The sequence below is a fragment of the Poromitra crassiceps genome (assembly GCF_964638095.1).
Source record: "Poromitra crassiceps genome assembly, chromosome: 28".
Classification (NCBI taxonomy): domain Eukaryota; kingdom Metazoa; phylum Chordata; class Actinopteri; order Beryciformes; family Melamphaidae; genus Poromitra; species Poromitra crassiceps.
Genome location: NC_139651.1, coordinates 8,754,431 through 8,779,768, shown reverse-complemented (window position 1 = coordinate 8,779,768; position 25,338 = coordinate 8,754,431).

Below are 25,338 nucleotides of genomic sequence, written 5' to 3'. Positions count from 1 at the left end.
CCCTGGTCACAGCACAGTGGTTTCAGCAGAGCTCCTCCCTGGTCACAGCACAGTGGCTTCAGCAAAGCATATCCCCGGTCACAGCACAGTGGCTTCAGCAGAGCTCCTCCCTGGTGACAGCACAGTGGCTCCAGCAAAGCATATAGCCGGGCACAGCACAGTGGCTTCAGCAAAAGTATACCCCCTGGGCACACCTCTTAGAAAATTGGAACGGAATCTCATTTTTCTACGACGAAATCGTCTCGTCTGCCGACGACTTAAAACTTTCTACAGATGCAGCACATTCACTGCTCCCCCTCCCGCTGGACGTCAAAACTAATCAAAAAGGTCATGGCACGAAAACCGCGTGTCTCCACAGCCAGTCTCTGCCTCAACTGAACTAAGTCCACCGTACAACAGCTCAGCCGAGGGTGCAACTCTCCCGAAGTGACAGTACACGACTGTCAAAACAAATGAAAAAGGCCCATAATAGACATACTGTAGACACGCAACTTAAAGTCAAATCCAAGGGGAAAACGTACTTATTAACAATGGTCAGCCCACCTTTAATATTCCAAATGTCAAAATGCACAAATCAGAACGTGCATCTATTAGGAATAGAACGGATAGATAGGAAAACTATGAGAAAAATATCAAGCCTATCTTTGCCTCATACAATTTGGGATAAAGTAAGTGCACAACTAAAGAATATAACATTATGTCTACTCATTTTTAGACATTTTCATGCCATAATAATATAATGCTAAAGGTTAAATATTGCATCTTTAAGCCATTGCTGGCTATGCTCATGCAGGTTGTTGCGACCTTGGTCATTACTGACCTTAAAAAATGCAGGTCATCGCTGACCTTTTTCTTTTGGGGGGGGTGGTCCCCTCCCGGGGGGGTCCTCCCTCCAACAACTGGGCTGCTGTCCTCATCAGCCATGCGTCCTACATCCATCCAGAGCAAGCTGCTATATCATCAGCCCAAAGATGCCTCCTTCCATGATTGGTAGGAAGTATTAATGCATTTCGTTGGTGGCGGTCTTCTCTCCCAATCCCCGTTTGGTGCCCATGCCCGGGCAATTTGCATATAACCCCATAAGTGTCCTTGCCATTGCTTAACCTCAGTCAGCCCACGTCCTGACAATTTGCACAACCCATCATCCCTGCATTCTGCTTAAACATCAGTCAGCCCATGTCCTGACAAGTCAGCCCCCGTCCTGACAATTTGCTCAACCCATTATCTCTGCATTCTGCTTAAACCTGTCAGCCCACGTCCCGAGAAGTCAGTCCACATCCTGACAACTTGCTCAACCCATTATCCCTGCATCCTGCTTAAACTTCAGTCAGCCCACGTCCTGACAAGTCAGCCAATGTCCCGACAATCTGCATAACCCATCATTCCGGCATTTGCATAAACCTCAATCAGCCCTTGGCCCCCTTTTCCTCATCTCTCCCCATCATCACATGACAGGATCCTGGTTCATCCTTCACTTCAAGACCACACTCCAGAAATGCAACATCCCTGCAGAGAACTATTCCAGTCACTCCTTCAGGATCGGAGCAGCCACATCAGCAGCCATGCAGGGGGCGTCCTCCGCCTCCCTTCAACAACTGGGGCGCTGGTCCTCATCCGCCTATGCATCTTTCATTCGACCAGAGCAAGACACCATATTATCAGCCCAAAGATCCCTCCTTCCATGACTAAAGAGGCAACAAGCACTTCGTTGGTGGTGATCAAACTCTCCTTTTCCTCATCAATGCGCCCATGCCCGGGCTATCCACATCCACGCCCTTGCAACCCCGCTTTGCCTTAAAAAACCCCGGTCAGCCCCTCATCTCCCGACATGCCTAAATTCTCCCCCCGTCAGCCCACGACCTGACTAAAGCATACCCCAGGCGAGCTCCATGACCCCCGTTTTCACTCTCCCAGTTCCTGAAATAACTTTAAATTCCTTTGGGGGATGTCCTATCTCATACAGCACTGACGCCCCTCTCTCATAAGCAAGAGGAGCGTCACATCATGGAGTCATACGCCATACTCAAACTGTCTATTCTGATTCAATAAAGTTTGTTAAAATTATATTACGAGTCTCTCATGATTGAAGTGTAGTCGCAGACTGTAGTTCAATCATGGAAGACCAAATAAGGCATTAATAGAGCACCCCATGCTGTCATAACCCTCAGCCCAAATGACGTCACTAAATGACGTCTCCATCTCCGACGTCACCTTCTCCATGACGTCCCAAATGACATCAGTTATGACATCATAAATGACATCATAAATGACATCAGTTATGACATCATAAATGCCCTTCTCCCAAATGACATCAGTTATGACATCATAAATGACATCAGTTATGACATCATAAATGCCCTTCTCCTGGTACTATATAAAGCCCCCATCACCACAGCTTAAATCACACTTGTGCAGTCATCACTCACCTTGTGTCAGCATCACGCATTCATCCAGCATCTCCAGAGCAAAAAGCTTCAGCCCACCACCTCCCCAGATCACCACCAATGTCATGACTCCTGTTGGAAACAAATCCCCTTAGGGGGGATGTCCTATCTCATACAGCACCGACACCCTCTCTCATAAGCAAGAGGGGGGGGATGTCCTATCTCATACAGCACTGACGCCCCTCTCTCATAAGCAAGAGGAGCGTCACATCATGGAGTCATACGCCATACTCAAACTGTCTATTCTGATTCAATAAAGTTTGTTAAAATTATATTACGAGTCTCTCATGATTGAAGTAGAGTTAATATACAAACAGTACCAGCAAAGCAGTAAGAAAAGAAACTAGCGCAGATCTAAAGGTGCAGCAGACAAGCTTAAACACGGGTGAGGATCAGATCCTCCGTGTTCACCTTCTGCATGCCTGGTGGTGGCTGGTGGCTTAGGTACGCTGGTCACTTCAGCCTCAGGCCAGGTGTCGTCAAAGCTAGACAACTTATCAAAATGAGTGACATGTGTCAAAATGAGTGACAGGTGTTGTGGCGCAAACATGACCATCAGAGGAGGAGGGCAGGACAACACGACACGCTGCTGTGACTCAAGTTGCATTTTGTTGCTTCCTCGCACCATAATGCTGATAATGAAACAATAACAAAGATGAATTGTCCCAAACTAGATGCAGATGTGTTGAAAAAGAGTATAGTACTTCCCTTTGTTTTGTGTGTGTGTATGAGTAACAAGTGTCCCCAAAGACGTGCTAACATTTTCCCACACTGACTGGACTTTAGCTTAGCTTTAGCGTGCAGCTCTGGCAACGATTCCCTCCTCTATGGATTGGATCTTCTTTGCCTCGAGCACCTTATCCGTTTTCTCCTTGCCATGATCTATTTTATGGATGTTGCTCCATGATGGCTGCATGTTGCCATCAATGGTTTCCTTTCTTTATTTCTCCAAGGACTGAGAACACCTGTCCGCTTTAATCGCTAAGTCCTTCCCAGCAGGAATGCCATCGCTGCACTGGACGCCGGGCTGCTATCTGACATTGATAGGAACAAGATAGTATAGATCCACATTTGGCAATAACAAAGAAGCAGCAAAAAGAACAACAAGGAGGATTTTGCCTGTTCCTCCTGATGCTGGAGTCATCTCTTCACAGTCTGCCTCCCACGTGACTCACTGGACTCACTAGACGACCGGGAATTTGAGCAGTGACTCACCGTATAAACATTTGCTGGATTAAATCATATTTTCACGAGTCACTCTGGTTATGAGGCATATTAGGATGACGCATCCATCCATAGGATTTCCTGGAAGCTGAACTGAACACAGTCATCAACAACATAAAAGTACCACATACTTAACAGATTTATGAATTCAGGGAGAGTAGCCTACAATGCCTTGGTTTTCCCGCTTTTCGCAAAACGGCTAGCGTTAAAGTGCCTTTGAGCAAGGCACTTATCCCCAAACTGCTCCAGGAAATGTGCTCAGTGGCCATGCAGTAAAGTACAACGGTGGTAGTGGCGGTTCCCCCGCTGTGAGTGTTTGTATGTGCGGCACTTAACCCGCTCCTACAACTGTCTCCAGCGGGAAGTTGCTGTAAATAAATAAGAATGTGTTCTGTGTGTCAAGTTGCCTCGCTAAAAAACAGCTTTAAATATGTTTTTCATGATCCTCCTCTCTCTGCACAATAACTACCCTCCAGCAGTATGGTGAATTTCATAATGTGGTACTACTAGCATGAGATCATCAGAAGTGACCACTGTTTATTCTGGGAATTTCTGCTCCCATCGGACCAGCGTGTCCTTATTTGTTCCAGTCGGGCAACAGCCTTGGTGCCTATGAAATAATCTACCAGTAAGGTTAATAAACTGCTGACGCTCTTACCATTAGACTGACAGGCTGCCAAATGACCTGAAGAAATGGAATTTCTGAATGCAAATAATGACTAAAGTTTGCTCAGTGATGGACGGGGATGGTTTATCAGTTTTTCATGGAAAACAATTTGTCCTTGAATGCACAATGTTTGTACCCATGGACTTTTATGAAAGGGCCCATTTAGGAGTGAATCTGTAAGCCCCGCCCACTCACTGGGAGATAAGGACGAGAGATGAATCAATATGTAGACCTACAACAAAAAAGAATACCGAGTTGTTGTCATTGCAACTTAGTAACAATTAGATATTTTATATATATCCATATCTATATATACACAATTGCATTGCAATATTTTCATGTATGCAATGCATCATTGCTATTGCAGAAAAGTTCTTTCTTTCTTCTCCATTTTCTCTTTTTCTTGCAAGCAGCAACCTGAACAGAAATGGTGTGAAAGTTCATGTCCCTGTGTGGGTAATGTCAGCAGAATATAATCTGTAGTGAATGATGATAAGGTCCTCGGCCTGTTACCAGAGGGGGCAGTGGTTGAACAGGCCTGCACAGTGCACAGCAATAGCCAACCACTCCTCTTGTTACATTTGTGCTGAAATAACTAGATACATTTAGGGCCATATGATTTCCGCAAAACGGAAAAGACGGCATTATGGAATTTGGTAATAAAAATGGAATCAACTGTAAAACATGGAATATTGCAGAGTTTTCCATAATTTGGCTGAAATTGATAAAAGTAGGCGTAATTATCAAAATAAGAAGTCGATCTAATGATCGTATTAAGCTAAATGATTTCCTAATTGTAAAATAGGCCTTGAGAAATGGTTCAGTTTTGGATTGAGGTGTTTTGAGAGGGCCTTGCATGGAAGCCTCATCATCTTGAGAAACATGTCAAAGAGGCTGTCTGTCTGAGAGAGCCAAGTCATCAAAAAAATATCGCTCCTTAGTCCTGAATTAAAATTAAAATGGAAAAAATGGAATTCGGGAAACAATAAAACTTCATTTGGAAAAAAATTAAACGGATTTCATATGGCTCTAGTTACAGTATTGGTTTAGAGGTTATATTATATTATTATATACTTGGAACTGCATAGCCTCGGGCATCAGCACGGGTGTTAATTTGGACAAAAGGCGGTTGGAGGTAGTAGCCCTTCTTAGCAGCAGTAAAAGGTAGGCTTATCACCCTGCTTGTTAAAGACTGCCAACCTATTTGGGTAAAGTGTAAAAAGCGACAGGAACCACAGCTGATAGTTAAGTCAAGGCAGGTGTTTGGGGCAAATTACAGTTCCTGCCTGCGCAGAACGGGTGATGTGTCACAGGGGCGTCTGCTTTGTTAGGCACACCGTGCGTCAAAGCAAGCTCGCTCTGCATGCGCACAATGACCCAGTGGATATATTGGCTTACCGTGGGGGCTGTAATCTTCACACTACAATAACACACAAGAAGGCAATTCTTTTAAAACACACATCTCTGTCATTTTTTTTAGAGTAACGATAACTAGAAGCTGAAAGCCAGCAGGAAGATGTTGAACAATTAGCATTAGCATTGCAAATTAGCATTTACAGTTAGCTTGAAACCACGCGCCAAGGCTAACATTTAGCCCTACTTTTCTGGCAGTCTATCTGGGTGCTGTAAATAAGCTGAGTTGAGTACAGTACGGTTGACAGGACTTAACCCCTAGAGAGGAAGCAGGCCTGTATCTCACTAGAGGCGATGTCAGTGGTTGCTGAGGTGCAGGGATAGATAGGCCCCCCCCTCAGAGTTCAAAGATGACAAGGTTCCCACAGAGAAACACTATAGGGACTCAATTCAACGTGCCTTTTCCTGCCGATCTTTGGAACACAATTTGTCTTGTTGTGAAATAAGATTGTGCTTCGTTTAGGTTTGAAAAAGATTTGCATATCTTACAGCTTCTTCTATTTTACATGGCCCCTGGATATTAAAGAGGCCTCCCGTAGGATTATTTGCCAGCTGTGGAGCCGGTGTAGGCCGAGCGTGTTTGTCCAGCAAACAGGGCTCCTGTGCTCACTGACCACACCAGTCACTCTCTGGGCGCACACACTGGTCACTCCTGCCTCCAAATCTGCTTATAGATTTTCTTTGCTGTGTGGCCTGAGACGGGTCAGGAGGTCATCCTCTTCCATGGCATCCTGCGACTGATTGTTCTCCGAAGGCTCCTGGGTGTGGAATCCATCATCATTAATGCACCGGTCTGCTCTTGTTAGCCTGCTGCCCAAACATGATGGGGAGAGAATGGAGGCCTTTTGTGGGGACGCTTTTGAAAGGAGATCAAATTCGTCATTTCGGCTAATAATTGGGCCAAATCGGGCAAAGCCGACGAGGTCACGGGGGTCAGCCTCATACGCTGATGGATAAGCCTATACTTGATCGCGGGGATTCTCCAAATGGGTGATAAGCACTATGACACTATGACAAAGGTAAATCAATGGAATGATATAATGCATATAATTGTTTTATGCATAAAGTGATCTGCTATCAAATTTCCACAAGCACGATCTGACTAGGGCAACTGCAACTAACGATTATTTTCATAATCGATTAATCTGTCGGTTATTTTCTCGATTAATCGATTAGTTGTTTGGTCTATGAAATGTAAAACGGTAGCAAATGACGATCAGTGTTTCCCAAAGTCCAAGATGACACCCTTGTTTTGTCCACAACTCAAAGATAATATCAGTTTACTGTCACACAGGAGTAAAGAAACCAGAAAATATTCACATTTAAGAAGCTGGAATCAGAGAATGTAGACCTTTTCTCTTAAAATTGTACTCAAAATGATTAATCGATTATCAAAATAGTTGTCGATTAATTTTCTGTCGATCGACTAATCGATTCATCAATTAATCGTAGCAGCTCTAGATCTGACACAGATCGCTATATTGCAGAAAGACCACCGGCCTGATGACCATACTTTGCGTTAGCGTTTTACAGCTTTGCGCGACACCGCAGCTGTGAATCCTCACATTGATGAATATGGCAAATGTATGCGTCCTCGTAAATGTTTACGTAAAGATTGTGAACCTGGGTTAGGTATTGCGACCCAGGACTAACATTAGGGTCGTCCATCACCCCGGTCATGCACTTCTTTCAGTTTACTGCTATTAAAACTGTCCACATGATATAGGTGAGAGAAGCCAGCTGCTAATGTTAGCGTGCGGCCGTGCGCCCTTTCTTCCCCTGTGCACGGGGGCGCTCACCCGTCCCCAGTCCAAAGCAAACGATTCCCCCATTTTTATCATTGTTTCAGTTTAACCTCTGACCCCACATGGGAAACTAAATAATGAATTCCATATTTCCCTGTGGTGGCCGGCGGGATTGGCCGTTAGTGACCATCAATCAAAGCCAGCCAGCAGAGCAGGGTGGCCACAGCACTGACCACTGAGCCAGTGTCCACTGCCTGCCTGGACAAAGAGATGATGAGGAGATAGAATCTGATATTTCATCTATGTATATAACACACTCACACAATTGAAATGCAATAGTACAAAAGTACAAACCCAGGTTTTTTTTATGATCACTAAATGACAGCAGACTAACTGGGCAGGTCTACATACTGTCAAGTCTCTTTTTTTCTTGCACTGCAATCTGATGAAGCAGAGAACATCCCCAAGCGGTCACGATCACATTGTGAGGAACAGATCTAGTTATTATGTAGCTACATAATGCAATGTCAAGTGGACAGGCTTTGAAATCAACACAGGCGACACATATGGGACATTTCAGGCTTAGATGTGGTCTCATAACATCCATTTTTTAAAGGAATAGTTCACCCAAAAACGCCTATTTTATCAACATCTACTGACCCTCATGAGTGCATATATCTGCAAATTTAGTGGAAAATACCAAATGGGGGTCATAATTAGGGGAGATGGGGCCCTCTTCTCAGCAGCTCCACTTTGTGGTTCAGGCTGAAAAAAGACTGGTGCATTATAGACCCTTCTCACGCGGGGGCCATTTTGTGTCAAAAAGGCAGGGTTAAACACAGGTGCAAGCAAAATACTAATGAGGGTTTCCAACTTCCATGATGGGAATTTGGAAACCCTCATTAGTGTTTTGCTTGCACCTGTGTATATTCTGCCTTTTTCGACACAAAATGCCCCCGGCGAAAAGGGTCTATTAATAAAACTCTTGCATAGCTACAAAGTAACAGAGAGAAGAAGGCAACACAAGTGAGTCGTGGAAAGAGAGAGAGAGAGAGAGACCATGAGGGGGACTTGAGCTGCAGAGTGGAGAGAGAGAGAGAGAGAGTGGGATTAGGTCTGAAATGACACCTCTTTCATTAGTGATAGTGAAACACGGGGAGAAAAAACTTTCTGAAACTATTGCCACAGATAAGAAGCGTGTGAAAAATCGATGGCGCAGCTCAGTTGTCAGAATGACGGTGTGCTGACTAGCTCTCGGAGGAGCCCGGGCCCAGGCAGAGTGGGAAGGAGGGTTTTAAGGACGCCCACAGCAGATAAGAGGCCATTCACATGGGAACAGCGCGCTCGTTTTTTCCCCCTCTCTCTCTCTCTCTTTCTAAAGTCACCAAATCTTTAGAGGAACAGGGTTGAGTATTTGCCTTCCTGGGGATGACAGCTCCCCGGGCCGACCGAGCACCGTCGACACAGTGGGAAAAAGGAGAACGGGGACGAGCGGAGTAATCTCCTCCTAAGCCGTGCCTATTTATCAAGGAGGTAACGATAAGAATCAGATTTAAAAAGGTGAACCCTGAGATGGGTCAGAGGCTCGCACAGGCGGTAACGTGATCTGCAGGAGAGTTGCTGATAACCCGGGACAATACGGGGGGGGGGAGGGGGGGGGACGCCTGTCAGATAAATAAAACAAACGGTGCGGAGCTATAAAAGAGCAGGGGGGGAACCACGTGGCGTCCGCTCCCCGCAGAACAAACGCACCCCACCGGCGAGAAGAGGAGGAGAGTGATGGCTTCAGAGAGGAAGAGAGGGATGTAAAGGCAGAGATAAAGGCACCAAAGGAGATGACTTATTTCAAAAGAGTCAAGAGGCGGAGCCTATTGGAGCGGGGGAACAGATAGACAGTTAGGGATGGTGTGGTGAACATCATTGATGTGCCAATGCCAACAAGAGGTTGCATTGCGGTGTGCTGCGGTGTACAGTGGTTAACTGACAAACTAATAAGAAGTTTAGGTTGCATTGATAACTGGACATATAGATTGGGTATATAGATTATAGATTACTTTACAATTTGACAGTGGGGCGGGCAGCCTAGATCTAGTGTCCTCTAGAGAGAGAGTGGCGTCAGCGGAGGACCAAAATGTGTGACTCGATTAGCCAATGAACAGCCAGGAAGGGGTCTCGCGCTACTTTTGAATGCTAAAATAAAGCTGATAATGTACAATTTGATAAAAAAAAAAAAAAAAAAAATCAAAGTACAACACAAACTGTCCGTTTTGCTGCAACTCAACAGTGCTGCTTAATCCAGAACCTTACTTCCTGGAACTCTTGAGAGTAAAAAAAACTGGTCCATTGGAGTGAATGGAGATGTCGCGACTCTCCTATATACACGGCTCTGCCTAGATCATGCAGTGGGATTGCAACAGAGAAGAGCGAGCCATTACCCCTAATTGAGATGGCGTCGTTTCGGCGATGGTCAGGTGTCAAGTACGTGCAATGGCGGGAAATCTTCTCCGCCCACAGGATATGACACGTTGAAACATTACAGGGAAGTATCAAACTGTCTCCTAAACTGCAGCAAGTAAAGTGCTCCATCAATCTAAAGAAAGCTCGTCTCTCCTCATCTCTCCTCTCTGGTGTCATCTGATATCAAGTCATTACAGACTGCCTTGGTCAACATCGGCACGCTGTGTGTGAGTTTTCTCATGTCACATGACATGTTTTTTTTTGTACTTTGATGCAGGCAACGTATGTACAGTTAGTAAGACATTTCTACATAAAGGTCATCGCAAAAATGCTGAATACCTTTTTAATTATTGCAATTTTTGGCTGTTCCCAACTTCAGGTTGACTTTAACACTAATAAACTAGAGAAATGTTCCCATTTAACCAAATCAAGTACATCTCATGCTATTTGTCCAGTTTCCTACAGAGCTTGCTATAAAGCCAGAATACTGTATATACCATAATGACATCATCCTGCATGTGGATGATGGCACGCGGTTCCAGCCCCACTGCCAGATACAGTTCCTATTCCCAGCTGCTGCGTTAGCGCCGGGACCGCTGGTGGGCGTCTTGAGCGGATTGCCCTCTGTGCTCGATATGTCGCCTGGTGAGGTCACTCGATGGCCTTCCGGGACCCTCGGGCACTTCCCCTCTTGAGGAACAACAGTGCTTTGACCTCTGGGAATCTTTTCCTCCTCTGGAACGCGCGCGTGTGTGAGCTCATGTTTTCCAGACCCACGCGCATGTTCTCATGTTCTTGTCCTCCGCCTCCAGTTGAGTTGCCCTGTATCAACAACACAGCGATGAAAATGTGCCAAGGCAGACGAGAAGCGTATCCGGTTTTCATCTAAAGCCAAGAAGGGCAGAAAACACCTCCACTACTGATGTGGTGGTTACAGGTTGGTCACCTGTAAGATACGTCTGAATGTGAATATATGTCATTCATCAAACTCCATGCATGGGCTTTATGGAGGTGGACAGTCTCCTCCCACACGGTAAATTAATGAGCAGAGCTGCTGTGCCTGGATGACTGATGACTCCTATAGAGAGCTTGGGAGACCGATTGCCACTGACACCTCGGTGTCACCTCGGTGTCTCCGCTGGGTCTGAGTCACTGGATCAAGTCAAGCTGCACTAAGGAATCGACTGTGTGTTATTGGAGATAAAGTTGACACTATGACGCCTCACAGACTTCAATCAGTGTGTCAGAATACTAGCCTCGCTGCAAATAAACCACCTGGGAGTTAGGCTAATAACGCACTGTCCGGCAAGACGTGACACTGTATTAATTCTCACATAGGTTATATTTTGAAATCTGTTCAAACTAGGGCTGCAACTAACAATTTTTTCCTTAATCGATTAAATCTGTCGATTATTTTCTCGATTAATCGATGAGTTGTTTGGTCTATAAAATGTCAGAAAACGGTAGCAAATGACGATCAGCGTTTCCCAAAGCCCAAGATGACGCCCCCTCAAATGTCTTGTTTTGTCCACAACTCAAAGATAATATCGGTTTACCGTCATAACAGGAGTAAAGAAACCAGAAAAGATTCACATTTAAGAAGCTGGAATCGGAGGATTTAGATCTTTTCTCTTAAAATTGTACTCAAAACGATTATCAAAAAATAGTTGACAATTAATTTTCTGTCGATCGACTAATCGTTGCAGCTCTAGTTAAAACAAGAGTGAGATTGAGAGAAAAGTGTTCATATAATCATGCAGCAAGCAGCTGGCAACATGTGTTCATTTTTCGTGTTGCCCCCCCCCCCCCCCCCCCTCCTCCCTTCTTTGAAAAAAAAAAGGGAATAAAGTTGTTGTGGAAATTTCAAGTACAGGAAGTGCATGGTGAAATTACTATTTCCTGCTTTTAACAATGCCCTAAAACATATTTCTTGATTGGTGCAAAAGGCCTCTTCCTTTGGGCGGCTTAATACGACCATATTAGTCCACTGACATGCGAAAGCTTTTAATTTGCAGGAAGTCCAATCCAAACAGCACTGTGTGACTGCGATGACTCACTGGCTCACACCACTGTGAGGCTACAGTAGGCCTATGCTGTTTACATCTCCCACGAGATCACGACTTTACTCACATCATCTAAACGCACTATCATCGTGCCAGCAGTGCCCGTTACTGACGTCAGACTCCTGTGTATAGCAGTATGATTTGCAGTGCCCGTTACTGACGTCAGACTCCTGTGTGGCAGTATGATATGCAAGACAATCACGCATCACTCGTAGAAATGGAACAGTATGAAAATTTCCTATCATGGGTCGGTCGGGCGGCCGGCCGTTCGGAGCGGAAGGGAACTGGTGGGAATAGCGTGATCCTCCCCACGTGCTACTGTACGTCCTGCCGGTGAAGCTCCCCCCGCTGTCAGGTGAAAAGAAGCGGCTGTGAACTGCACATGTGTCGGAGGAAGCATGGTGCTAATCTATGGCTCTTCCCAAATAGATCAGCAGAGGGTGGAGCAGCGACCACGGCAGCAGGGGGAAATTGGCCAAGCACAATTGGCCAATTGGGGAGAAAATGGATTGGGGGGGGGGATTATATATATATATATATATATATACACACACACACACACACACACACACCGGTATATATATATATCATGATTATAGTGACCAGAATTATCACAGTTACCAGTATTATCGCGGTATTGTTAAAGGAACACTCCGCCCATTTTCAACCAGCTTTGTATCATTAGAACCTCAGTAGTATATCAGAAAACTGTAAACGGTTTTGAAGTCTGTCATTTAATTTGACAGTTATTGAGTGTTAAAGTGTGGACCAGTGACATCACTGGTCCACACTAACTCAAATTAATAACTCATTAACTCAAATCTGAGTTATGTTCTAATGATACAAAGCTGGTTGAAAATGGGCAGAGTGTTCCTTTAACATGTGATGAAAATGTTAAATAAGTACTGCTACACTCACTGAAATCATTTCACCAAGTTTTACATTGAAAATTCAGACCCCAAAGGTACCGATACACTCACTGAAATCATTTCATCAATGCTGCTCGCCTGCGTCTGGGAGACTGTTACTAACTTTGGTTGATGGTGGACAGTATTTACCGTGTTTTTCCAAAGCGGTGTAATCACGGTGACACAGTTTTTATGATAATAATTCAAATTTAAAAGCCGTCAGAATTTTTTATCGCCGTTTATCATGAAACCAGTAATTGTTTCAGCCCTAATCACTAAACGTTGCATAAATTCAAGAAGGCTTTCCTGAAATATTTCCTTTTACTACAATACACCTTTCGACAAGGTCCTGTCTCTTTCTCAGCTCTGTATTCTTGTCGATTAATTTGTATGAATCAAATGTATCCTGCCAAAGTTGACAGCGAACAAAGCTTCTGTTAAAGCCAGAGACAGCGTTCAGTGTGGAATACCCCTCCAGGTATTATTTTACCTTGGCTTCTTTAGGGCTTTTTCTCACACATTTGTAGTCCAATGTGAACACTCACTTTGCATGCAACAGGCAGGTTGACAATTTATATATATATATATATATATATATATAAATCGTCATATATACAGTATATATATATATTGTAATATATATATATATAATATATATCAAATATATATATATATAATATAATATAATATAATATATATATATATATACCCCCCCCTCTGTTGGTTCTCAGAGATCTGAGCCTCTCCATCCTTATAACAGAGATCATGTCCACCAGCCACAGTTGGAAAGAAGGTGAAGAGGGGGACTTCCATTCTTTCAAAATAAGTTTTTTGCCACCAGTTACGCCCAGGTTGACAACTTGTTAGTAGGAATTCAGAAACAACAACGGTAAACAAATTCACACCAACAAACCAACCAACCCCCCTCCTCGCATTCCACAGGTTTTCCTTCCCACGTGCGTTGGAAATTCAATGATCTCTTTTGCCACAGAATACTTCTACGCACACATAGGGCCTATACTTATATAAATGTATACGCATTCGCCCCGCATTACGCCGTCGTTGTTTTTATCTTCGGCTCGGTCAAAAGAAATGATTTCTCTCCAATTCAATGAAAGTTCCCTTTTCTAAAAACATCAGGCTTTCCTCCCCTTTGCTCTCTTTCTCTCCGCCGTCTCCTTTCTTCTCGCTCCTGCTTTTCTTTGACTCTCTCTCTCTCTCTCTCTCTCTCTGCCCTCTCGTAACGCTCGTGTCCGCAGCTGTATTTTTAATCAAGTGAAGGATCCATAGAGAAAATGGGCATTTCTTTCACAGCGTTACATTCTTCCCCCTCCTGTCTGCTGCTCATGGATCACTGGTTAGCTTACAAACACAGCCCGGCAACAAAAGCGCCAGCTGACATGCGCGGCTTAATGGCAATAATAGCCATTTTTAAGCCCAATCAATCACATTTAGTGGACATCTCCATTTTTTGCCCAGTGAAAAGGTATAAATAATAATAATGCAAAAGAAAAAGAAACAGGAGAAGAAAATGTGGTTGGAGGGAGGGAGGGGGGGGGCACCTCGGTAAATATTTTAACTGCTTATTAAGATTTGGAGCCCGCCACAAAAGGAGCATCTGTGCGCCACAGAGCCGAGTGAAAGGAGAGCCCCAGATGGTTCTTAGGACTAAACAGTGAAAACTGATCCACGAACTGGGCAAAGTAGGCCCATTTATTTAACTATTTATTTATTGTGTGTGTGTGTGTGTGTGTCTCTCTCTCTCTGACTCTGTATGAGTGTATGGATCGAGATCGTGCGTGTACGCAGTTCCACGTGGGCGCCTAAGTGTGTGCTTTTGATTGTGCAAATGGATCTGCAGTCCTCCTCCTCGAGTCGAGCCTCAGCAGCAGCAGCAGCACTGCACCAAAAAGTTCCTGACAGAGGACAGAATTCTTTGGACAGCCCATAAAGTGTGCAATGAATACCTCCGTTTGTTTATCTTTGCAAGGTTCAGATATTTCAATGTCTCTTTGCCTCTCCTTTTATGAGTCTCTCCATGACTTGTGGTGCGATTCGTAGACACGCAACGCAGAGGGCAAGAGGGAGGGAGGGAGGGCGAGTCAGGTTGTCTTTGCACACAACAATGTACTTAATTTATGATCAAACCCCATAGCCACTTTTTTTTTTGCCATGTGAAAAAGAAATGTATGTCAGCGAAGAAGCAAAGGGGCACCGAATTAGCACAGAGTAGGTTTGGGATGACTTGCTGAAAAAGTTCAAATTACTCCCACTTTAGCTGTGTCCTTCAGAATAATTAAGGTAGATGTAATAAGAGAGAGCAGAGAACATAGCTTTTCACAAGATAATATGGAAAATTTTACAGCTTTCATCCCTTCTTAATCCTCCCTGCTCTTTTATCTTGTTGGCTTTTTATTGGCTGTGCAGCTCCTGGGAACTTTAGCCTAATAAAAAACAATCCTGCGGAATTTTCCACTGAATTTATGCAGTATGCAAAAAGATGGGCAGACACTCTTTTCTTTTTTTTTCACCGGACAGACAGTGCACATTACTGTTCTGCTTTTTAATCAGGGCAAATAAGTCTGAGAGAGAGAGAGGCCGTTAGCCGCCCCGCACAGATTTAGTCATAATCAAGAGAGAATCTGCTTTGTAGACGGCAGTATGTGAAAGCGGATCTGGATTCTTTTTTCAGGCTTACATCATTGTGGCTTGCAGGCTCATTGTATACCACAGAATACTTCGAACAAATTCGCTTTGCCAGAGGAAATGTTCACACAAGGAACCCCTAAAAAAGTGCAAGATTATTTCAGAATTAGAATCAAGTGGACTAAAGAGAAATCAGGATTATAGGTGAATTGCACATGGAAATGTGGATAACTGCACTTAAAAATATATTGAATTCTGTGTGGATGGAACCCCCTTACAACAACAAAAAACCCAGAGAGGATGACCAAGTGCTGTGTGTGGTAATATGATTTGTACTTTGTTTGATTTAGCTCTTTGGAGGTCACACTCAAATCTTTGTCCAGGTAATACATTACATTTCATCCCCAATAGCTCTGTTCATTTTCAAAATCAAACTCATAAAAGCATCATATGAGCAATAACCGAAGAGAGGCCTCGTAGAAATTTACATATTAATCCAATGTTAAAAATCCCCCCGTATTAAAACTTTTACTGGCTAAAATAAAACTGAAAATGCTTCATGACAAAATGAATCCGGCCTCTGCCAAGACTTTGTTCTGGGGCAGGCTGCATTTCTGCTCCGGTATCCCCCTGCTTGGTGAGCTGTAAAGCGGGCGCTGATGTTGTGAAGAACACGTCTTCTCCTCCTGACCACATGAGACATTCCAGCATGCAGTCACTCTCTGTCGATCCTGCTGCTGGCTGCTGTCGCCAGGGGCCACAAAGCTATCTACTGATGGAGATAGTCCCTTTAACTTCCTCCACATCAACCATGAGTTACATAGTATCTACTGATGCAGATAGTCACTTCAAGGCCATTTACACCTGGCGCTAACATGTGTTTTCTGTGATCAGTTTGCAATCAGATTGTGTTTTATCACTTGAAAGTACAGGTGTAAACACCCCCCAAAACGCATTGAAGAAGGATTGCAATCTGATCGGCCAAACCACCTCCGGAGGTGGTCAGGGATGCATTGTGTACACATTGAACACAAGTGTAAATGCAATGTGTCCTCTCAATCTGGATAGAGCAACTTTATGCGGATTGAGAGGACAACCATTTCTAGAATCTGATTGCAATCAGATTGCAGAAAACGCATGTTAACGCCAGGTGTAAATGGCCTCTTAACTTCCTCCACATCAACGATGAGTTACATAGTATCTACTGATGCAGATAGTCACTTCAACTTCCTCCATTTTTGACAAAAATATTGTCTTTGCTAATATGTTGTTTAAGGGCGACTTCAACAAATATTGTGCCGAAACAGCAACAAGTGGTTGTTTCTCAGAGCTACAAATCGCCATTGACGAGAGCAAACACCAAACTTGTCTCCTTCACTGAAACCTTTTGGGCTGGGAAAATATATTTCTCTCACTTTTCATGCAGAGTTGTATTTTGCATTTTAAGACATTGAGCTTGTTTCATGAAATTTCAGGAGAGCAGGCTCAGTGCAGTCTCTCTTTATAACCAGATACACTCAACCAATTATTCTACTGCTCCCTACTACACTACACTGTCTAATAATCTAGCTAGATTAGGAGTATTATCTATTGCACAAATACATTTTCACTCCTATATGCTCTTATCATGAAGTATAAAAGAATAAAACCACCTCTCTCTCTCTTTGGCTTTAATTTCGGAGTGTTGCGTGATCATCACAGATTTATTACCAGGGCACGATGACTCTTCACCTGACACTTAGGGATGTCACGATACTAGAATTTCTACTTTGATACCGATACCCAGGAAAATATCGATACTCGATACCATTTTCGATACCACGAGAAGCGGGGGATGACGACACACCATAGGCATAAAAATAAAGTTAGATAGATGGACGGACAGATGCACGCTTCTCCATAATCTAGGCCTGATCAAACTTTGAATTTAGACAGCAGATTAGCCCTGCTCTAGCCATCAGAACACGTTTAGCCTGTTGAAGCAACAGATACCCAATGATAGGGAGGGGAAAATCAGTGATTTTTCATTAAAAGAAAGCACTGATGGTATCAAAACTGTTGCACATTAGTATTGTATCAATTACATTTTTTTTGTATTGATACTTTCGATACTATCGATACCTGTTGCAAATGAGTATTGTATTCGATTCAAATTTTCAGTATTGATACTTTTCGATACTATTGATACTTTTGACAACCCTACCAGACACTGCCAGATGGTTTGTTTTCACATAACCACCTGGGAGGAGCGAGTTGCTCGGGATACCATTTCAAAGGGCAGGCACTTAACACATTCACTGCCAGCCATTTTTTTTTTACTGTAGGTAGCTTCTGCCAAGCCGTTTTTTGAGGATTCTGGCTCATTTTACAAGAGCCGAGGATAATTTTCTGCTTGGACTTTGTGAACACGAAGTTCACAAAAGTACTAATAGAATGTGTGCTTTCTCTGTCTAAAAGAGTTAGTTTGTAGAGTTAGTAGTTATGTAGATATTAGCCGTTGAGTACAGCATGGTTTGAGCGTCTGAGACAGGAAGCTGAGATAATCGCAGTTTTGTGAAATTCAATCAAACAGGCAGAACAGTCACTTTAACCATTTATTTTTGGCATCAGTGAGAGATCAGAGATCTGAACAATATAGTTCTGAACACCCTCTCCTTTAAACTCCTCCCTCCGTGGGCGTGTCTGGTGGCGTTTGTCACAAGCCAGTTTCTCCTGCCTGTCTGAGCAGTGAGCAGCCTCCCTCTCTGGCGGCCCCTCGTCGGCGAGTGTGGACTGTGGATGGGACTCAATCGTTTCATGGATTTTCGGTTGAGAGCTTTGATGAAGCTTTGTGCGATTCTAGGCTTTATGCTGCCCACCCAGTCTATTTTTGGAACCCCCCACCGTTGTGCGCCGGTGTGCAGCAGCGTGAAAGCGTTTTCGCCTACAGTAAGAGAATGAGGCTCGTTCGTTTCTGGGTTTTCGGAATGCGTGCGATTCTGGCCTTTCTGCGGGTGTTTCAAAGTGTGTTTCATCCATAATCTATTATGCAAATTTGCAATCCCCCACGCCAGCACCGCTCTCCGCTCTCGGTGTGCTGACTGATGACTGTAAAATCGCCAAGCCATTTCCTTGAGAATGGCTTGCTCCCGCGGCTGTTTTTGGTTGGCATTCTCTCTGTCGGGAGAGCACTGTCGCCACTTAGCTGGTCGGTAAAATAGATTATACACATTCTCTTCCTCCAATATTGGTATAGGAGACGTAAAAGGGGTTGATCGATGTCCCACCGTAAAAAAAAAAAAAATGTTTTTTAAGCCGAGATATCTCGTCTTTGGCACTCAACGGTTGGATTCTGTAAGCCGAGATATCTCGTCATTGGCACTCAACGTGTTAAAATAAAAACATAATGTGACGAGGTGAGGTGATTGGATGAACCATCTGTCTATCAAGTCTATCATGGGGCTCGCTCTGGCAGGCATCACAGCTAAATCCCACCCGTAGCTGCCTCTCTGGATGCTGATTGGTGCAAACCACTGGTGGTTCAGATTCAACTCTGAACTCTGCCACGTCTTTACACTTTCTTTCATTGCTCATGACTACTCTGCTAAATTCCATATGTAGCGTAGCTTGTGCTATAGCTATGATGATCAGTGTTAACTGGTTATCTGGGGATAACCAGCAGAGCAAAGGGATATTGACTGCAGGTCAGAGTCTGTGGCCGGTGTCCACCTGGGGTGAGGGTGGTCAGGCCCCGTGTGCCTCTGTGCTGTGTAAATAATCCAATTATAGCTGCTCAGCATCACATTGATGTGAAGCTGATCCATTCATCATGTGAACTGACAGCCAGGGCTCAGGACGCACGCACGCACACACACACACACACACACACACACACACACACACACACACACACACACACACACACGCACGCACACACACACAGTCGGTCAGAGGGGTCCAGCTGCTTCTCCTGGTTGGTTACTGCTTACTGACCAGGATGGAAGGTTTACAGAGGACCACTGATGATAATATTAGCTGTCAGATTCAGGCTGCTGGAGCACGCTCATGTTTGCACGTCAGATTGCAGACAAAATGTAGCCCACTTCGCGTGACTCAGGAAGGATTATGTGTGAATCTCCTGAGAGCAAAGCCCGTCTGCTCTGCTCACACGGCCTATAAGCAGCCTATGTCATGCTGCTAATGATGGAAAGTGGCAGAAGATGCACAGTAGGTTATGGCTTTATGATACAGTAGACTGACTCACTGCTTACTGTACACTTCCTGCTTTTTATCCTTGACATGCACATACATAAATGTCCGTGTTGCCACTATCACTGACTGAGATAATGCAATAGTGATTCAACCTATACCACAGTACCAGTATATGGCATATATAGTTATAGGTTAAGTGTGTCTATACTGTATACACACACACACACACACACACACACACACACACACACACACACACACACACCCACACACACTGTGGCCTAGACACTCCCCCTACCGACCCCTCGAACCCCGACTCTACGACCGTCCTATCCCTAGCTACTACCCATTTTCCCTAGCCCCTCCCCCTCACAACTAACTCAGCCAGCCCCCCCCCCCTTTAGGCTTACTGAATAATAAAGAATAAAGTGCCCAAGCACCCAAAATATCACACAAAGTTATAATGGGAGCAGACTTTTTTGTTTCAAAACTTGCTTAATTAATTAATTACAGAATGTCAAGAGGTGGTGAGATGAATTCATTTAACAATGGAGGTTTGTAAAAACACACCATTTACCAGAAGAAAGACTAGGATGTGAGTGAGGCCCCTCCTTCCTTTTCCACTGTACCACCGCCACTAAAACAAGTCGCCGTCGGTCTCACTCCGGCTCCGTTTTTATTAGCCATCTCCTAACAGAAGCCTGTAGCCACTCAAACAGCTGTGGTCTGCCGCTCCGGCGCGTAACACTAATCTGATTAATGCACTCGGCAACAATCAACAACAACAACAAAAGACTCCGATATGCATAATTGTAATCAAGTTTGACAACGATGTCAAATAAAAGAGCCCGCATAAATCAGGACCTGGTGTTCTGTTCTGTGAGTAACGCAGCAAGCCGGGCTGCGCTGAGCAGTGTTGGGGGGGTAACTCATTACAAAAGTATCATATTACATGTAATATATTACTTTTAGCAGTAACTCAGTAATATAACTTATTACTAATAGGATTTCAGTAATATTATACCAGTTACTTTGTCAAGTAACACAAGTTACAAATTGAGTTACTTTTTTCCCAAATCAAAGGACATACAGTATTTAAATAAAGATACAATAATTTCCTAATTAAATTGTGTGTTTTCATGCAAATAACCACTACAGATGACAATAACAAACAAATAAACAAACAAAAAACATTTAGAATCTGGGACGGTTTACACTGACTTCAAGACGGTGTAAATTATTTTCAGGGATGATTCTGGGGGCGGCGATGTCACTCTGCTGCTGCTGTTGTTTTGGTCAAAGTACGGTAATGCAAAAGTATAGTGTAAGAAGTAACGAGTTCCTCTACACAGACAGTAATATTGTAAAGTAACTTATTACTTTCAAATGAGAGTAACTAGTAATATGTAGTCTATTACATTTTGAAAGTAACTTGGCCCAACACTGGCGCTGCAGCACCGACGGGGTGGGGCTGGAAAGTGGAAAGCAAAGGTTTGGTTAGCAACGCAGGCTTCCTCTGAGAGACTTCTGCGTGGCATTCAGGTCCCCTCAGACACACACACACACACACACACACAACAGTATCTGCTGTGGGATTGGAGCGTGTAATGAGAGCCAAAATAAAGAGGCACTTTAAGTGTGGCCCCAGCACCCACAAAGGCCTCCTCAGTGTGCCGTATAATAGGCCCTGACCGTGTAACCCCTCTCTACCCCACCCCTACCCCCCACATCTGTGTTATTAATGTACCAGTGCCATGCATGGTGCTGTGACTTTGGCCTCTCGCTGCCAAACACATATTTTAACCTCGCCCCCTTTTCTCCTCAACAAATAAGCTGTTTAGAAAATGATTTCCAGAGCGCTGTCTGTCGCCATAGCGATGACATTAAATGGGGGAACACAAAAAAATTCATAGCGAGGGTGATGAATGGCGTCGGGTCTTGTTGGATGACACCCGCTCTCTCTCCCCCCGAAGCTTATGTTCAAACCCCAGAATACAAGCCAAGTTTTTTTCTCTCTCCCCATACATTTCCCACAAAAGCAAACAAATTAAAATGTATCTCGATCATGCCATAAGTGCTGCCGCGCCATTGTCCTGTCGCTGTTAGAGCGCTGTGTTCAGCCTGCTTTTTTTTTTTATTGTTTGTCATCTTTCTGGGGGCTGACATCAACCTCGCGGTGCCGTAAATCATGTCACTAAAAGTGCCACAGTGGAGGGGGGGCTGCTGTTGGAGGAGAGTGGATTGGTGGAGGAGAGGAGCAGAGGGAGAGAATGAGACCTGTGGATTCTCAGAGATATCTCTCCTCCCAATGCCTCATGGACCATTAACTGCCTATCAAAGAGCCAACAGGCTCCCCTCTCTCTGATCTGCTATCTGTGTCATGGCAACACGTTCAATCACACGCAACGCTCCACGCCACCACCAGTTGGCCGAGATGTTTGGGATGAACAAGTGCCAGTGAGAGAGAGACATTTTGATGCTGAAACAGGTTTAAGATATACATATACACATTATGTATTAAAGTGTGCTGCGTTTCTATTTCAATCGTCAGTTTCTGTCATTTGTGGATTTTTTGTACAGGATTTTGTCATTTTGAAGCCATTTCATATTTTTCTGAGTCATGTCCTGACAACGTTGATTAGCCACACTGTTCGCCAAATAAATAAATAATAATCATCTCCATAATTGTACTTGGCCAAGTCCCCTTGCTGCTCCTCCTTACGCTGATCTGGGGGAGAGCCGTAGACTAGCACCATGCTTCCTCCGACACATGTCCAGTCGCCAGCAGCTTCTTTTCATCCGACAGCAAAGGAGTTTCACCCGGTAGGACGTAATGTAGCGTGTGGGAGGATCACCCTATATTTCCCCCCAGTTCCCCTCCCCTCAGGACTCATACCTCACCACCGGCTTCTCCCCCATAGAGACGGCCAATTGTGTCTGAATGAACGTCTGGCCAAGCCGAAAAGTAGCACTACAGATGCCCAGAGCTGACGGTTTGAAACGGTTAAATTGTGTGACTCTCACGGTCAAAGGGTGAATAAATGGAACCATAGTCAAACGTAATGACAATTCGATTCTGACTGAGTGAGGATGAGCCGGCATGCTAACTAGCTAGCTAGCTGTTAGCTACATTAGCTAAGCCCGCTGCCTGCTGCTGTAACAACCTGCGTCAGGCTCAAACGCATCCCTGAATGACCAAAACAATACGTTTTGAAATCTGCTGCCGTTATTGAGATCTCAGCAATAATGCGGCTATACCAGCTAAGCTATGGAGGGAAATCAGGGAAACGCTGACGCTAAGGTACGCTGTTTTTCCAGGCATATCTATGTATGTAGATATCTATATATGTAGGTGGGTGCTACACATCGGTGGTGGTTGAGCCGAGTTCCCTGCCCTCCCTCGCCTGATATGCGAAGCGCTTTGAGTGTCTAGAAAGGCGCTATATAAATCCAATCAATTATTATTATTATTATCTCCTGGGTGTATCTTACGCAAATAGCATAGCACAGAATCAGATGACGCGCGACTTTATAGCCGGCGCTCAACGTTTGAGGAAGAGGAGCGAGAAACACTGACGGGGGGGAGGGCTGCTTTTAAGTTATCATCATTTTTAAATACTGTATAAAAGCACAAACGGAGAAGGAAGGTGGTGATCTATGGCGATCAGCGGGTGCATGTGGCACAAAACCTCTCATAAACGGTATTTGTCGTTCTCAGGCCAAGAACAAGAGGCCAAAGCGGCCCCTCGCAGGATCCCGTCAACTATGTCGTGCATTTGATATAATTACCATGTTTATTGGATTTTTATTTTCACGCTCAACAAAAGGGGCCATCTGCCCAGAGCGCTCCTCCAGCCCAGCTCCAAGATCAGCTGTGAAACAGCAGATCAAAGCACTCTGACTGACTGACTCCGCCCCCATCAGACACCACTTCAAAAAAATATTCCCACACCGGCCAAGCTCAGCAACACACACTTTACATATTTCACACAATCACTCCGTTTTCTTCTTCTTCTTCTTCTATGCACACACATGATGGTGAAGTGCATGGTGGGAAATTGTCTCCTAATCGTTGCCCTTTTTCATCATAAAGATGAAGGGATGAATGCGATTACTTTTGTTCACGCCCTGTTCGTTTTATCTCTCCAAGAGGCACTTGTCTGGTTTCCTGCTCTGAAGGGAAGGGGAAGTGAGATTGCTAAGTGTTTAAGAGGAGGGTATCTGAACATTTCTTTCTGTTGTTGCTGCTGGCAGGTAATGACCTCGTAATAACGCTTTTCCTTTTATCTGTCGCCGATTGACATTTGACGCGGTCGTTTTATGCGTTTAGTTTTTTTTTGTGACCTTTGGCGACGTGAACATTTGAAAAACAAACAAACACGTACGATTACAAATAAATGTTGTGTCAATGGAAGAGATAAGCCCGTTAACGCTTGATAAACGACGCGAGATAACGTGGTTTCCATCGGGCAACAGGTGGACCCATGGCCGTAACTAGCTATGAGGACGGGGAGGTCCGGACCTCCCCTAATATTTCAGCCTGCAAAAAAAAAAAAAAAAAAATTTTTTTTTTTTTTTTTTGGCCTGCTGTTCAGTGAGTGGCCTGGCCTGGCCTGGCCTGCAAAAAAAAAAAAAAAAAAAAAAAAAAAAAAAAAAAAAAAATTTGCAGGCCAGGCCAGGCCAGGCCACTCACTGAACAGCAGGCCAGGCGCCGCCTACTGGTTTACTAGTGGTTTTATTACTTTATTCAGGTTTAAAGTGGGTGCATCTCATTGTAATCATGCATGATGCCAATTGCCAAGCTCCCGAAGTCAGGTATGCAGGTGGCTATATGCATGGTTTCAGTTTCATGACCCAATAAGTAACAAAAAGAGGTGGTGTAAAGTTAAAAACAACATAATATATTTTATTTTATTTTTCAATCGTTCCTATCAGGAATAAATAAATGTCCCTCTGTATGTTTTTTTTATTATCGATGATGACTTTGTGTGTTGTGTACGGCTTGGGTTGTGTACCTATGTTTTTAGGTGTCATTTTGATATGAATTTGGCTAAAACAGTTTGTGTTTGTTAGTTACAATTATGTTGACAGGAGAGCTGAGCAGGTGGTGACATGAAAGAGAATATACTGAATAATGACATCACAACAGTATAATCCTAATGTTGATTTAAAATGATATATTACTCTAAATATGGCTAAAAAAGGGGGGGGGGAAAACTCAAATTTTTTTCGGCGGCGCCCGTTGCTGGACCTCCCCTATTTCGGAACCCTGGTTACGGCCCTGGGTGGACCACCTCAGCTTCAGAAACTGAAAGCAGCCATTTGGCACGAGCATAGCTTTTTGGGTCAGGAGGCGTGATGACAGAATTGTTCTGATGATGCGTTGTTTACTCAGTAGGTATAGAGACACCTTGTCAATTGTTCCATTACCTCACATGTAATGATGTGAATAACAGTATTTTAACACTGATCTCAGCTGGTCTCCGTCTGTCTGGGGAGGGAGGCAGGCGCACGAGATGAGAAAACACAAAATCAATGATGAGAACACTTCAAAGTTTTGCTTTGGGAGCTGTCAGGAAA